This window comes from Acomys minous, assembly GCF_964271855.1.
Source record: "Acomys minous genome assembly, chromosome: 12".
NCBI classification, from domain to species: domain Eukaryota; kingdom Metazoa; phylum Chordata; class Mammalia; order Rodentia; family Muridae; genus Acomys; species Acomys minous.
This window is the reverse complement of record NC_140493.1, coordinates 40000934-40014545: the sequence shown is the minus strand read 5'-3', so window position 1 is coordinate 40014545 and position 13612 is coordinate 40000934. Positions and strand designations below refer to the sequence as shown.

Here is a 13612-nt window from a genome sequence, read left to right as displayed (position 1 = left end):
GCAATAGAAACCCTAAAACAATCGGCATTATTTTCAGTGTTCTCTTTCACTTGGCAACATCTTGGCTTTGCAACAAAACACATTGCCTGCAGTTTCTGGTGCGACCTCACCTTCAAAGCTTCTTTCCTAATTATTCTAACCTCTCTCTAACCGTGCCTGGGGATGCCGCCACATATCGACCATTAATTCTGTTTTTATTCCCGTGGCGTCCAACGTCAACACAATGTCTAAAGAAGATGTTGATTGAGTCCCCACTGTGGACACTTAGGGAAAGGACTCAGGAGATGGCTAGTTCCAGCAGACAGCATTACCCTTTATTTCATGCATTTAACCCAACTTCTACACCCCTACCCCAGCAAAAGTGTGAGCTCCTTGAGAGAGTGACTGTGCCTTATCCTAGCACTTGTGTACCTTGGATAGAACTTGTAGACTTGCCAGCTCTTCGAGTTTCATCCATTCTTTCTGTATAAGAAGAGCAAACACTTCTCTTCTATACACTTCTGGTTTCTAAGACGTGCGGCTGCCTCTTTATCACCATGCGGCTGTGCTGTGGACACTAACCAGAGGGTGTTCACTCCAACTCAGCTATTACGCTATCTCTCTGTCCTATGTGATTCTGTGTGATGAAGGCTTGCTTCCACAACATGGTCCCCCACTTCAGATGGCAATCACAAGTTGCAGCCCATGGTAGTTCTCACCAGGTGACTCCAAGGTAGGATTCTCAGGGCTCCATATCAGTGTCCATGATTTTCTAGGACAGTTCACAGAGTTTGGGGAGACCAATTTCCTCACATTTCCCCCTTTTAATGGAAGGCATGTGAGTGAGTATGGTCCCCTCCTCGCACAGGGCAAGGCATATGGGGAAGGGTGCAGACTTCCCACGCCCTCAGGGATGCCATCCTCCAGAGCCATTCAGAAACTTCCTCCTGTAGGAATTATCTGTAATGAACTCAGCTCTCAGCCCTTCTCCCTTCCCTGAGGTTGGAGCTGAACGTCCCAGCCTCTGATCAAGGCCAAGGCTTTCTCATGATTATTTCCTACCCAGTGTCCCACTGAGAGTCACCTCAGTAGAAGAAAAGGCACTGCTATTGCTTAGAACATTTCCAGGCATTAGGACCTCTGAGTTAAGAACCAGGATTAAAGACTAAACAGGAGAAGGTGATCAATACAGCACCCAGCTCAGGGCAGGAAGCTGGTTTTAAGGGTACCGGCACTGTTTCCCTTACCAAGTGTATTGGAGAGGTAAGTGTCACTGTCTTCAACTCTTGCTTGGGTCACAGAGCCCTTTCGGAGTGGCCTACTATAGAAAATGTACATGTCACTTAGATGTTGCCTCTGCTTTCAGGGAGTTGTGCAGAACTCGTTCCATGGATCCACTAGACATCACAGATCTCGGCCTGTAAATGCTAGTGTCACGGAAATGCATTGGAAATCATAAATACCAGCTTTGGAGAAGCTTAACACTATTGCTCTCTGGGAGCCAGATGAGTGCAAGCTAATTCTCTTACACCTTGCTTGGGGGTTTCACTAGTAGTTTCGGGTTAGAGGTTCATTTCATAGGGAAATTGGGCTTTGTGGCAATCCTGAGGAGTCTTTCCTTATATGTAATCTGTTCAGTGGTGGCTACTATACTTACTGAGGCCTCAATGAGAGTTTGTAGACCAGTTGAGAAACATAATATATTATATACTCAATATATCTTACAAGTTTATATAATATGTGTTATCCTTCAATTATTTATGCAATTACTTCTACATAGATACAGACATATTTTATATAGAAATAGATGTTAAGAAATGGAAAATCTTTGATTAAAAAAAGTTTGTAGTTTCGGGCTTTCCTAAATCTCATTTTTAATTCAAATACTTTGGTTTGGTTCTTAAACATCTCTTAAAGGCACCTGTGTTAAAAGCATGGCCCCCAAGGTGGTGCCAATCAGAGGTACAGCCTTTTAGAGATGGAGCCTAGAGTTGAGCATGGTGGCACATGCCTGTCATCCCAGCACTCGGAGAGGCAGAGAGAGTGGGATCTTTGTGAGATCGAAGCCAGCCTGGTCTACAAAGCAAGTCCAGGACTGCCAAGGCTACACAGAGAAACCCTGTCTTGAAAAAAAAAAAGTGGAGCCCAGTGGTAATTCTTTTGGTCATTGGGACATGCCCTTGAAGGGGATTGTGGGGCACCAACCCCTTCCCCTTTGTCTCTTTTGCTCTTGGCCATGAAATGAGTTTTGCTCCCTCCCATGCTCCTACTATAATATGCTGTGTTGCCCAAAGTAAGGTGGCCAATCAATCACGGACTAGAGTCACTTAAACTGTGGGTTACAAGAAGCTTTTTGTCACAAATGATCACCTCGTGCATTTGTTATAGTAACGGAAAGCTGATGAACATAAAATCCTTGAAGACAGTCATTAATTTAATACCGATATAGGGTGGGAGAAAGGGCCCAGTGGCTAAGAGAGTAGACTGTTCTCATAGAGAAACTGATGTCAGTTCCCAGCAAGCATGCCAGATGACACACACACAAGCACACACACACACATGGTTAATAAAATTAAAAACTTTAACATATTCAGATAATTGTGACTTACAAAATCAATACATGGTGCTTGCTCTCAAAGAATTTATAATAAAGTAGGACTTAAGGACTTACTGATTTATATGCACTGATCATTGGAGCCTGGATAACCTGGTTCCTCATTATGTCCCACTTTCTGGTATCTAAAAGATACCCAAAGGGTGATGGTTTCAAAGGTTGTTCTGCTTAACCATGGGATAGTTCAGACTCTGGTAGGATATAGTTCACTAAGTGCATGGCTTTATTAATCATTAAGAGGTATTGTGCATGGTTTCTTTCTAATGAGACACCTTTTGTCTTTATTCCTGTTGATCTCAATTACAAATCACATTAGAACACATGTGCTACAGGCTATTCAAAGGGAAAGGTGCCATGTTATAAGTGGCCAGAGTAAACTGCTCACCCAGAGCAGTTAGTCAAGAATGCAAGCAAGCTTCCAAATAGTCAGTGCTAAAGTATGTCAAGGTCAAAGTCAGATTAAGCAAGGGTCTTAGGTATTTTTAGAAGTAGTTATAATTACGAGTCAGCAACTCTTCTTAGGTCTGGAAAATGTCACTATGTCATACACTTATTAGCACGCTGGCATGCGTTAAGGAGCCATACTCATAAGGGTTTGGGGAGGCAGATAGAGAATGCTTTTTGACTGCCGACTATGGAGAGGTGCTCTGTGTCTTCTTTGATAAATGATGTCGCTGAGTTCTCAGGACACTCCTATGGTGTAGATTTCTTAGCCTTCATTTTGTAGATGGGGGAACAATTTTCTCTATGCAGTTAGTAAATTGAAGGGATGAAAAAATTTAAATCCATAAAATGAAATTCAGAGACGTACCCAGAAAACCAACTCCAGTAAATAGCAGTAAAATGCACTAGAATGTAAATAAGTTCAACTGTGCAGCCAGCGGAGCCCAGCCTGCTTCTTGGAAAAGGTTGTTTTGACTACTTGGTGAATAGGATCTCTTTTGATAAATGCAATTGCAAGCCACGGTTCATTCGCTTTAGAGAGTATTGTTTTGTTAGCTTTTCTTTTCCGGTACCAGGATTTGAACTCATGGCCTTGTGTATGGGAGGGGAGCACATTACCACCACTATTCATATCTCTAGCTCCCTAAAAACATTACTTTTGGGGTTTATTTTATTACAGCGCTGGCAATTATACCCAGAGGCTTGTGTGTGCTAAGCCGTCACACTGTGCCCCTGAGCTTCAGCCCAACTCAGATGACTGTCTTTAAAGTTAAACAGACTGCTTGTATTTTTCTTTTTTCATCTTTCCAAAATTGGTTTCATGTCTGGGAGATTACTATCTTGATTGTGAAGAAGAAAAAAAGATGCAGAGAGAGATTCTGAATTTGTCAGAAGTAAGTTATTTGTTTGTTTGTTTATAATCTGCTTTGGTTCTGGCTAGGTACTGGTGTGTAATGGCAGATTAGGCAGAGTTCTCACTCTCAGGTCATCATGCATTCTCGACCTGTCTCTCAAATAAGAAGTTATCACATAATTGCACAAGGTAACATTTGATCTTGACAAATACAGTGGAGAAAATGAAACAAAGGTGAAATGACAGTGAGAATAGCACGGTGTGTGTGTGTGTGTGTGTGTGTGTGTGTGTGTGTGTGTGTACATGTATGTGCACTGCAGAGTAAGTATTCAGAAAAGATATCTCTCCCAAAGTGACATCTGCATGGAGTCTGGATGATAAAAAGGAGACAGTGATGCAAGGAACAGCAGCAGCAGCAGGATGGGGTACAGTAACATGCCTGGTATCTCAGGGTTTTATCGCTGTGAAGAGACACCATGATCACAGCACCTCTTATAAAGGAAGGTATTTATTTGGGGCTGGCTTACGGCTTCAGAGGTTTAGTCCATTACCAGCATGTCAGGAAGCATGGCGGCATGCAGGCAGACGTGGTGCTGGAGAGGCAGCTGAGAGTTCTTTATCTGGATCAGCAGGCAGCAGGAAGAGATTGCAACACTAGGCCCACCCCCTAGTGACACACCTGCTCCAACAAAGCCACACCTACTACAAAAGGCCACACCTCTTAATAGTGTCACTCCCTTTGGGCCTGTGGGAGCCACTTTTTTTTCAAACTGCCACACCTGGCACGTGGTGAAAGTAGATGCTGGGGTGGAGATTAGGGGGAGGAGCAAACAGACAGGGCGATGTCAGGTAAGAGATTATGATCGGAGGGAGAGTGGGCTTTATTCTAAGTGCTCTTTGCACTGAGCAGTAGGCATTTGGCAGCAATGGGGCCATGGTTCATATGTATTTAACCAGGTACAGCAGCTTAGATTACAGGACTAGAAATTAAGGGCTCTTAAAAACAACCCTATAAATTTTACCTAAATATGACAGAACTGAATCTCCTTGGAAGTCAGCGATGTCTCTGAGGTCACAGGGAGCCAGGACTCAGCCCAGGTCTGGCTCCAGAGCTGGTTCTTTCTATTCTAGCCTTAGCCTTGCCGTTTTAAGCTTCCGCTTCTGAAGACGAATGTTGAGTCTTGTCTTGAGTGTCTGAAAGAACAGTTTCTAGGCTACAAGATGGTCCATCAGGATGACCATTGCAGTCATGAGGCACTACAAACAGTGAGCAGTCCTTGCTAGCGGCCTGGGGAAAGTCAGTGTTAAGTTATTATCCTTCTTTTATATGTACCCAGTTTACTTCTCTGTAAATTTATACACCTGCTGTTTCAAACACCTAGCATTGAATCCTAGAATCAGAATTTATAATGAAAGGGACCTTTGGGTGCTTTTAATCTAATCTTTTTTAACAAGAAAAAAAACAGATTTACCTTGTACCTCTCTGGGTATTCCTACAGTGTTTCTTATCGTTAAAATGTCCTCTACTGATTTGCATATTGCAAATCTAGGTTTTGCATTTGCAGATCTAGGTTTAGGATGGTCCAGATGCTGCTGCTGCTGCTGCTGGTGGTGGTGGTGGTGGTGGTGGGTGTTTCATTTTAACTGTTGCACTGACTGTGGACTCGTTCACTCACTAGGAAAATAACCCAGTGAGCATGGAGTGTGACTGCTAAGACCCGAGGATGCTGAGGTAGTGTCCATGATGCTCCTCTCCACTGAGCTCATGAGAAACCTGTGGGATTAAACAAGAAATTCAGAAGTCACATCCAACTTACACCAGCATTAAATAACACGGAACTCAGAAATGTCATAGCTGTGCCTCCACATTGGTTCTTACAGACTCGATTGTTCTAATTACAAAGCTGAGGGGAAAACAAGAAACCTGTGATCGTTACAGTCTTTTTATGGTTTTTTGATAAACTCAGTCTTCATATAGCATAGGTACAGCTGTAGCTAGAGTAACGCATGGTTCAAAGAGTGATGGGCACGTTCTCTCCCTCCCTCCCTCCCTAGCCCCTTGCCCTGCCCCCTCTCTCTTTCTTTCTATGTATGACATCATTGGAATTTTACTCATGTGTGAGGAAGGAGAATGTCAGGGAAAATATTAAAAAAAAAAATATGTCGGTTGAGACCATGTAGGAACAAGCCCAGTAGATGGAGTAGGAGTGTGGAGAGAGAAGAGAGGCTTCGAGGCAGTGTCTAGTGGAGGAGGAAGCTTCCACAGGGTTCCAGAAGGACTGCATACCAGTGTGTCGGGAGCTGGTCTCAAGGGGAGGCAAGTGAAGCTAGCAGTGTAAGGTTGTGTGAGGTGTGGCACCACAGTGCCCCATCGGGATATGGGTAGGAGAGGCCACCAAGGAGTTTGAAGGAAGTGAATGACATTCTTAAAAAAAAAAAAAAGAAAAAGAAAAAGAAAGTATATTCATTGTACAAAGTAAGCTTCAAAACGAAGTTTTTATTCAGGTGTGTCATGTATCTTTTGCAGTGATTGGCATTTTAAAGAGTGCCTTTTACAGAAAACTCTGACCGCTGCAAAGTATTAATAGCCCCAGGTACTGCTGCAGTCCAAGTGGGAGGTGACCCCTTGGACTGGAGAAATGACAGCAGGACAGCCAGCAGTGGACCTGGGTAGGGACTGGCCTGGCTGTGAGGAATCAGCAGCATGCTTCTCCAGTTTCTGGAGACGTTTTAAAGACAATCCTGGGTCCTGGCTCAAGCACTGGGGCAGCAGTGAGAAAACACTGGAGGGGAAGGTGAGAAAGAGCACGCTCCAAGGAAGGGCACCCTTTGCCTGCAACCGAGGGCATCTGCTTGCCATCGGGAGCGGATATGAAGATTATTTTAACTGAAGATGTTTGAGAATCAGCCAAATGCAAACAGAGACCTCCCTCAGGTTCTGTTATCGCTCCAGAAGCAGAAATTCTAGAATGTGGTTGCTGTAAATCCTCTCTCCAGGGGGTTTATACAACACACACACACACAATCACACACACACACACACTTAAGCATGACCACCACCTTCCTTCTCTCACCTCTGACCTCCTAGAAACTCACTTTCAGAATTCCCTCCACACCAGTCTGTTCGTCCTGGAAACCCTGTTTTGTTCTTGAGAGAACCACTCCCTCCATGTTCTTCTTACGTGGATTTTTTTTTCCTTTTCCCTTGTCAATACGCCTTTGTCAGTTTAATTTGCAAATACTTAAGCCTAGGAGAGTAGAGAAAAGGCAGTGCAACTAAACTGTGGGAGAGATTCCTTTGAAGACTGCAAAAGAGAAGCCTAGAAAACAGGGTTCAGCATTTAACAACCTGCTTGAAATCACACTAAGGGTAAGTGATGTAGCTGGGATTTGAACTGTTGTTGCTGTTTCTTATACCATGTCTCTGGCTTTCTTCTATTCTTTCACGGTTCTGGTTAGTGCTGCGCAGTTGGAATTCTACTGTGGTAGAGAGTCGGAGCTTCAAGGTGAAAGCTTCAGGGAGAGATGCAAACCCTGGGAGATGAGACCCGGCGGACAGCGCTTATTGGTTCCAGTTTGTGCTGAGGACTGGATCCAAACAGAAGGGATATTTCTGCAAGTCTCAGAGGCCACGCCTCTGTCCCTAGAGTCCACGCCTCTGTTTCTAGAGGCCACACCCTTGTTCTTAGAGGCCACGCCTCTGTTCCCAGGGGCCACGCCTCTGTTCCTAGAACTGAACTTTGAAAGCACAAGAGACAAGAATAAGAAAGGTGTGCTGTGAAGAATTAAAATGGTATGGAAATGCTTCCTTCCCAGGGAAGTCACAGCTGCCTGGGCATCCCAGCAGAGGTCATCAAAGGTCACAAGTACCTGTAGAACTCAGGATTATTTTGAGATAATGATTTTTGCCAGGCACCATAATCTCAGCACTCCAGGGCTGCATAGTGATTTCCAGGCCAGTAGGAGCTACATAGAACATCCCTATCTTAAAACTTACTCCAACTTAGAAAAAATAAAATAAGCCATTTGCTTTCTTAAAGGAATATGGATTTGAAGGAGGTTTGAATGGATCGGGGCAGGATAGGTCAGCTCTTATTGCATAGGCTACAGCGATGGATGTGGTGAAGATAGTGGCCATAGAAGCTGAGAACGGGGGTCAGACATGAGGCATGTCTCAGAGGAGAGTTCAAAATCATTCTAACAGGTTAAAAGTTAACCCCTAGAGTTATATATTAACATTTTTTATTGACATAATTTATATACTTTAAAGCTCATTTATTTGGTGTTAATTCAGTGTGTGTGTGTGTTTAGCATACCTTCAAAGTTGCGCAACCATCTACATGATACAATTTTAGCCTATTACATCACTCAAAAGAAAAGCCTACTTATTATCAACCGTTCTCCATTTCCCACTCACTCCCCAACCCGTCTTCTTGCTTTCCTAAGAGAAATGACCACACTGTTGGTGGCTTAAACCAACAGAAATGTGCTGTTTCACAGTTTTGGAGACCAGAGCCTGGCATCTAGTGTCAACAGGGCTTTCTTGGGAAGGCTGCAGGGGGATGCCTTCTTTGCCTCTTTCAGATTCTGGGTTGTAGTTGTCTAGCTCTACCACCTGTCCTTCTCTGTGTCCTCTCTCCCTCACCCTGTTCATCCCTCTTGTGTGCTCCTTGTGAGGATACTTGCCAGTGAATTCAAAGTCCAGCTGGATACTCTGGGATGATCTAATGTTGAAGTGCTTCAACTGCAGCCCTAAAGACCCTTCCCCCAATAAGATAACATTTGTGGACTCCGGAACTTAATATATGGCCATGGGGCTGGAGAGATGGCTCAGAGGTTAAGAGCACTGTCTGTTTTGCCAAAGGTCCTGAATTTAGTTCCCAGCAATCACATGGTGGCTCACAACCACCTATAATGAGATCTGGTGCCCTCTTCTGGCATGCAGGCATACATGTGAAGAGTATACTGTATAAACAATACATAAAACTTTAAAAAAATCATAGCTATATCCTATTGAGACTCTAGATGAGAGAAGCATGGGAGAATAGCAAAGTAGAAGGATCCAGAGGGCCCTAGAAACCTACAAGTAGAACGTTATTGATAGGCAGATTTGGACCCAGGGGTCCCGCTCAAGCTAAGGCACCAGCCAAGGACAGTACAGGTGGTAAACTTTAAACCCCTACCCAGATCTAACCAATGGGCAGAACATTCTCCACAGTTGAGTGGAGAGTGGGATATGACTTTCTCACATACTCTGGTGCCTCATATTTGGCCATGTCCCCTGGAGGGGGAGACCTGGTGGCACTCAGAGGAAGGATAGCAGGCTACCAAGAAGAGACTTGATACCCTATGAGCATATACAGGGGGAGGTAATCCCCCTCAGGAACAGTCATAGGGGAGGGGAATAAGGGGAAAATGAGAGGGAGGGAAGAATGGGAGGATACAAGGGATGGGATAACCATTGAGATGTAACAAGAATAAATTAAAAAAAATCATGGCTATATATTTTGTGAAGAGAGGGCCCCACCATTCAGCTAACACACCTAGGCAATTACAAATCTACTTTTTAGTCTTCATAAGATTTGCCTGCTCTTGACCCAAGGACTAGAGTAGATACTAATGCCATGTGGTGGTTTGAATGAGGTGCCTCACAGAAGTCTTAGGCATTTGAATACTTGTTCCCCAGTTGGCAGAAGGTTAGGCTTCACGGCCTTGATTTAGGAAGTATACCACTTGGGTCAGGCTTTGAAGTTTCAAGAATCATGCTGTTCTCAAATGTGTTCTCTGCCTCCTACTCACTGTTTGGGATGTGAGCTCTTTCCAAGCTCTTATTGTCACTGTGCCTTTGTGCTACCACCATAGACTAGGCCTCTGCAAGTGCAAGCCTAATTGAATGTTTTCTTTTATAGGTTGCCTTGGTCATGGTGCTTTATCACAGCTACTGGATATCCAAGTTTAGAAGTGAAGCAAGCAGCTAAAGACGCAAACCTGGGTAGGATTCTGGAAGTGAATGTGGGGGGTCACTGCCAGGCAGGAACAGCTACAACTAAGAAGTCACTCATTGTGAAAGAGGAAGTAGAGCGACAAGTATATGGGGAACATACAGGGGGTGAGCAGGGATTGTTCATGTAGGACTTGGAAGAAGAAATGATCGATAAGATAAGAAAGTAGGAAACTCAGGAGAGTGTTTCCACAGAAGGAAAAAAAAATAGTTTGAAGAATGAGGGAGTAGTTCATTATTGATGGGAAAAAAATCATAAAATAAAAGTAAACATTGTGTTGGCAAGTATATTAGTTAGGACTCTCTGGAGAAACAGAACCAATGGCACATATGCCAATATTTAAGGACAAGGGCTAGGACCATAGCTCAGTGATAAAAAAAACCTATCTACCATGGATGAGGCGCTAGGTGCAAACCAACACCCCAGTACTGCTAATAAAATCATTTCGAGTCTTTAAGAAAGGGTGTATTGGGAACTGGTGATGCCATTGTGGAGGCCATGAAGTGTAAAACCGTGGTGTCTGAGAACTGGAGAAGCAGAAAGTCAGCGATATAATTCAACCCCATTAAGCTGACACGGCCATGGAGACCTCGCTCATAGTCTGATAACTGCAGTTTGGTGAGGTAGTTGGGGTGAAAGCCCTACTCTGTGAGTTAAAGAATAAACGGAAGAGAAAGAAGTTGAAATGCGGGTCACCACCTCTTTCCCAGACAGTCTGTCCTGAAATAAAACATAAAAAATGAGGCTTTTTCTCTTATGGATATGAAGGTTTGTCTTGTTTTGAAGATGGAATATGCTTTTATCCCTCTTAAAGTACTTAGAGAAACAAGAGAGAGTCCAGGATTTATTTTGTTGAAAAGACAAGGTTGAAAGAATGTCTCTAATGAAGGCTTAAAGAGCTGCAGAAAGTTATGGTAGGCAGAGATGGTTCCAGCCATGCTTTGGTACTTAAGAACAGTACTGTTTTGTAAGATCTGAGTTTAGCTAGCTGTCCCCTTTCAAATGGGTGGGATGGAGTCAGAAGAGGGCAAAAGATCTAATGATGGGTCAAGGGAGGAACTTATAAGGCTTTGGACCCCAAGCTGAGTTCAAAGGGAAGGAAGAACACGAGAGGTCTGATCGACAATGGGAATGTGGTGGAATCAATATATCAGAGGCAAGGAAAGGATCATAGGTGACAAGGGCTGAGGATGTGTGGTCTGAAATAGCGGAGGGAGGGCTACAGTAGAAACTGAAGGCATCGAACGCACTTGTGATGAGCTGCCATGATTATGACCATGAATGTAAGGAGCAGAAGTGAGGGTCAATACACGACCAGTGAGGAGAACAGAGGCCAAGGTGCCTGCACCATGCTAGGCAGGCAAGGGACTGCTAACAAGTATGGCAGCTAAACAAGACAGAAATCCACCAGCCCTTCGTGCTTTGGTTGCCTTTTTTTTTTTAATAATGAAAGATCAATAAGACAATTGGTCCATACCTAGGGTCCTAAGAACATATTAGGAAAAATGGAGAACTAACAATAGCTTGGTGACGGATGAGGACACGCCGGCTTGGTTACTCTTAATCAATTCTGTATTTAGTGTTATCTCATTGAAAAATTTCCCCAAAGATATCTTTTCTAATATTTCATAGGTGATATTATTTGAGATGGTTAAATAGGATAAGGATAAGGGAAAAATTCAAACTGGAGATTAATAAAGCATTACAACAAGAAGCTAGGCAGGTGACAGATAATTTACAGAGGGATGTCACCGCTGGAGTTATCAGGAGGAAAAATAGACTTTTGAATTCAAGAGACCTTGGAACTCACACAAGGACAAGGCTGTAATAACTCAGCGTCTTTCAGTTTGAAGGTCAAGATGTTCACGCTTGAGTTTGGCTGGGCTTTTCAGGGAAGAAAGTTGAACTCTGGAGCTATAGGAACTGGAGGTTTGTGTTCTCCCCATTATTTATTAGCCTAATGACCTTGGGAGTTCACGCAACCTACTGGTATTTCTAGCTCCTCATTCAGAAAATGAAGGTTGAAATTGTTCCTACTCCATAGGGTTATAACTGGAGGTGTGGAGGAGCAATGAAGGTTAGCACAGTAACTGATAACACTAAGTCTGCGAAAGCAGTCAGCAGCCATCACCACCACCATCACCACCATCCCCCCCCCTCCTCCTCCTCTATAAACTAGAAATAACAAGGAGTCGTTACAAGCCCTAAGAAGATTAAGCGAGGTTAAACATGCAAAGTGCCAAGCACACTAAATGCTAAGGAGTGGCTAGCTAGTGTTACTTTGACATGGGTCAACAAATTTAACCCCCCAACTCATTCTAGCATCTAAAAGTGAGAGAGAAAAAGCTGAGCCCTCCCTCTTCTGAGCTCCATCCTTGTTCCTACCAACCCCTGGGGACTTCCTAAATGGGGAGCAGATCTTCATGGTAGTAGGTTCCAAAAGCAGGGCCTTTATTAGGTCTGAAATGACGAGGTCTGAGGTAAACGCAGTCTCATGTAGCCATAGTATACTTGGGAGCCTACAGCTACAGCGAATCCTAATACTCTCGATCTGCTTTTTCCTAAGCAGCCATGACTGTTGTGTAAGAACTACCTCTGACTCTTGGAAACAGCCCGCGACATCTCTCCCCCCTGACAGGAAAACCGAAGCCTGGCTCTCACAATGCGTTCTAGCTACTACACAAAACTCTTTACACCCACCATCTATTGAAGCAAATGAACAGCTTTAGGACATGGCTACAATTACTCTCTGAATTTTTCCAAGGATGAAATCGAGGCTCAACGACATTAATCGATCCAAAGATTGCATCTTTGGAGAGGCACAGGCAAGATTTCAGTCTGGATTCTCTGACTCTCGCACTGAGCTCTTAACTATCATTCGTACCGTGGAGACGACATTGGATATTTTTATGTTGCTTTTTCTCGAGCAATCAAATAACCATTTTCATACCTTGTTAGACCCCCCCAACAACACTGATAGGTCCTATTATGACAGTTCCCCGAGATTACTCCTCTTCTTTGCCTTTCAAATGCCAGCATGCCATAAGATTGAATATTGATTGCGTAGTTTAAAAATTCAGTGAGCATATTGAGGATTCTGTGCGCAGGATGCAACGCTATCTGCAAAGATGAGCTTGAAGGAGGAGACGCTCAGGTTGTGTAAAGGCAGGCTGCCTGGGTTTAGAGTACAACAGAGAGGGTGGAGGTTTTCATGAAAGAATTCATCACTCCTGGAAGGCATCTCCAAGGGTCACCTGAGAATGAAGAAAGGAAAAAAATAGACAAGCACAGAAGCTGACAGCGATGATGCTACAAACGGAGGTGGTGACAGGACCATGGGGATGGACCACGGGGACAGAGGGAGTAGTGTTTGGCTCAAGGAAGAGGAAGTAATGAGAGATTCAGCTGGAAAAGCAGCTTCCTGTCAGATCAGTACATCCATTTTTAAGATGTGGAGTTTTGTGCATATAGTTTTGCAAGTATAGATAGGTGACTGTGCACTCAGCAAGTCTCGATGGCCAAATCCCACCAAGGACAGGTGAGGATGGAAAGGAGGAAATGCTGGCTGTAAAGGTTTATGGGGAGGAGTGCTTTGAAACGCTGTCCTCTGCTCATGATGTGGCCATTGCACCCTTGAACTCGCTGAAGTTTTGGTGACCTGCACAAGACCAGCACAAGATAAAGCCAACAAGATCAGTCAGCGCTCCAACAGGCAGCACG

General features: G+C 43.9%; 1 long non-coding RNA gene across 1 annotated transcript in view; it reads left to right on the top strand.

Annotated features, from left to right (window-relative positions):
• LOC311579826 overlaps positions 1 to 13319 on the top strand; it is a 45621-nt gene extending 32302 nt beyond the window's left edge. The window contains exons 3-4 of the long non-coding RNA XR_014773257.1: positions 9800 to 9882; positions 12462 to 13319. This is a non-coding gene — a long non-coding RNA (uncharacterized lncRNA). The remainder of the gene's footprint in view (positions 1 to 9799; positions 9883 to 12461) is intronic.
• The last annotated feature ends 293 nt before the right edge of the window (positions 13320 to 13612 follow it).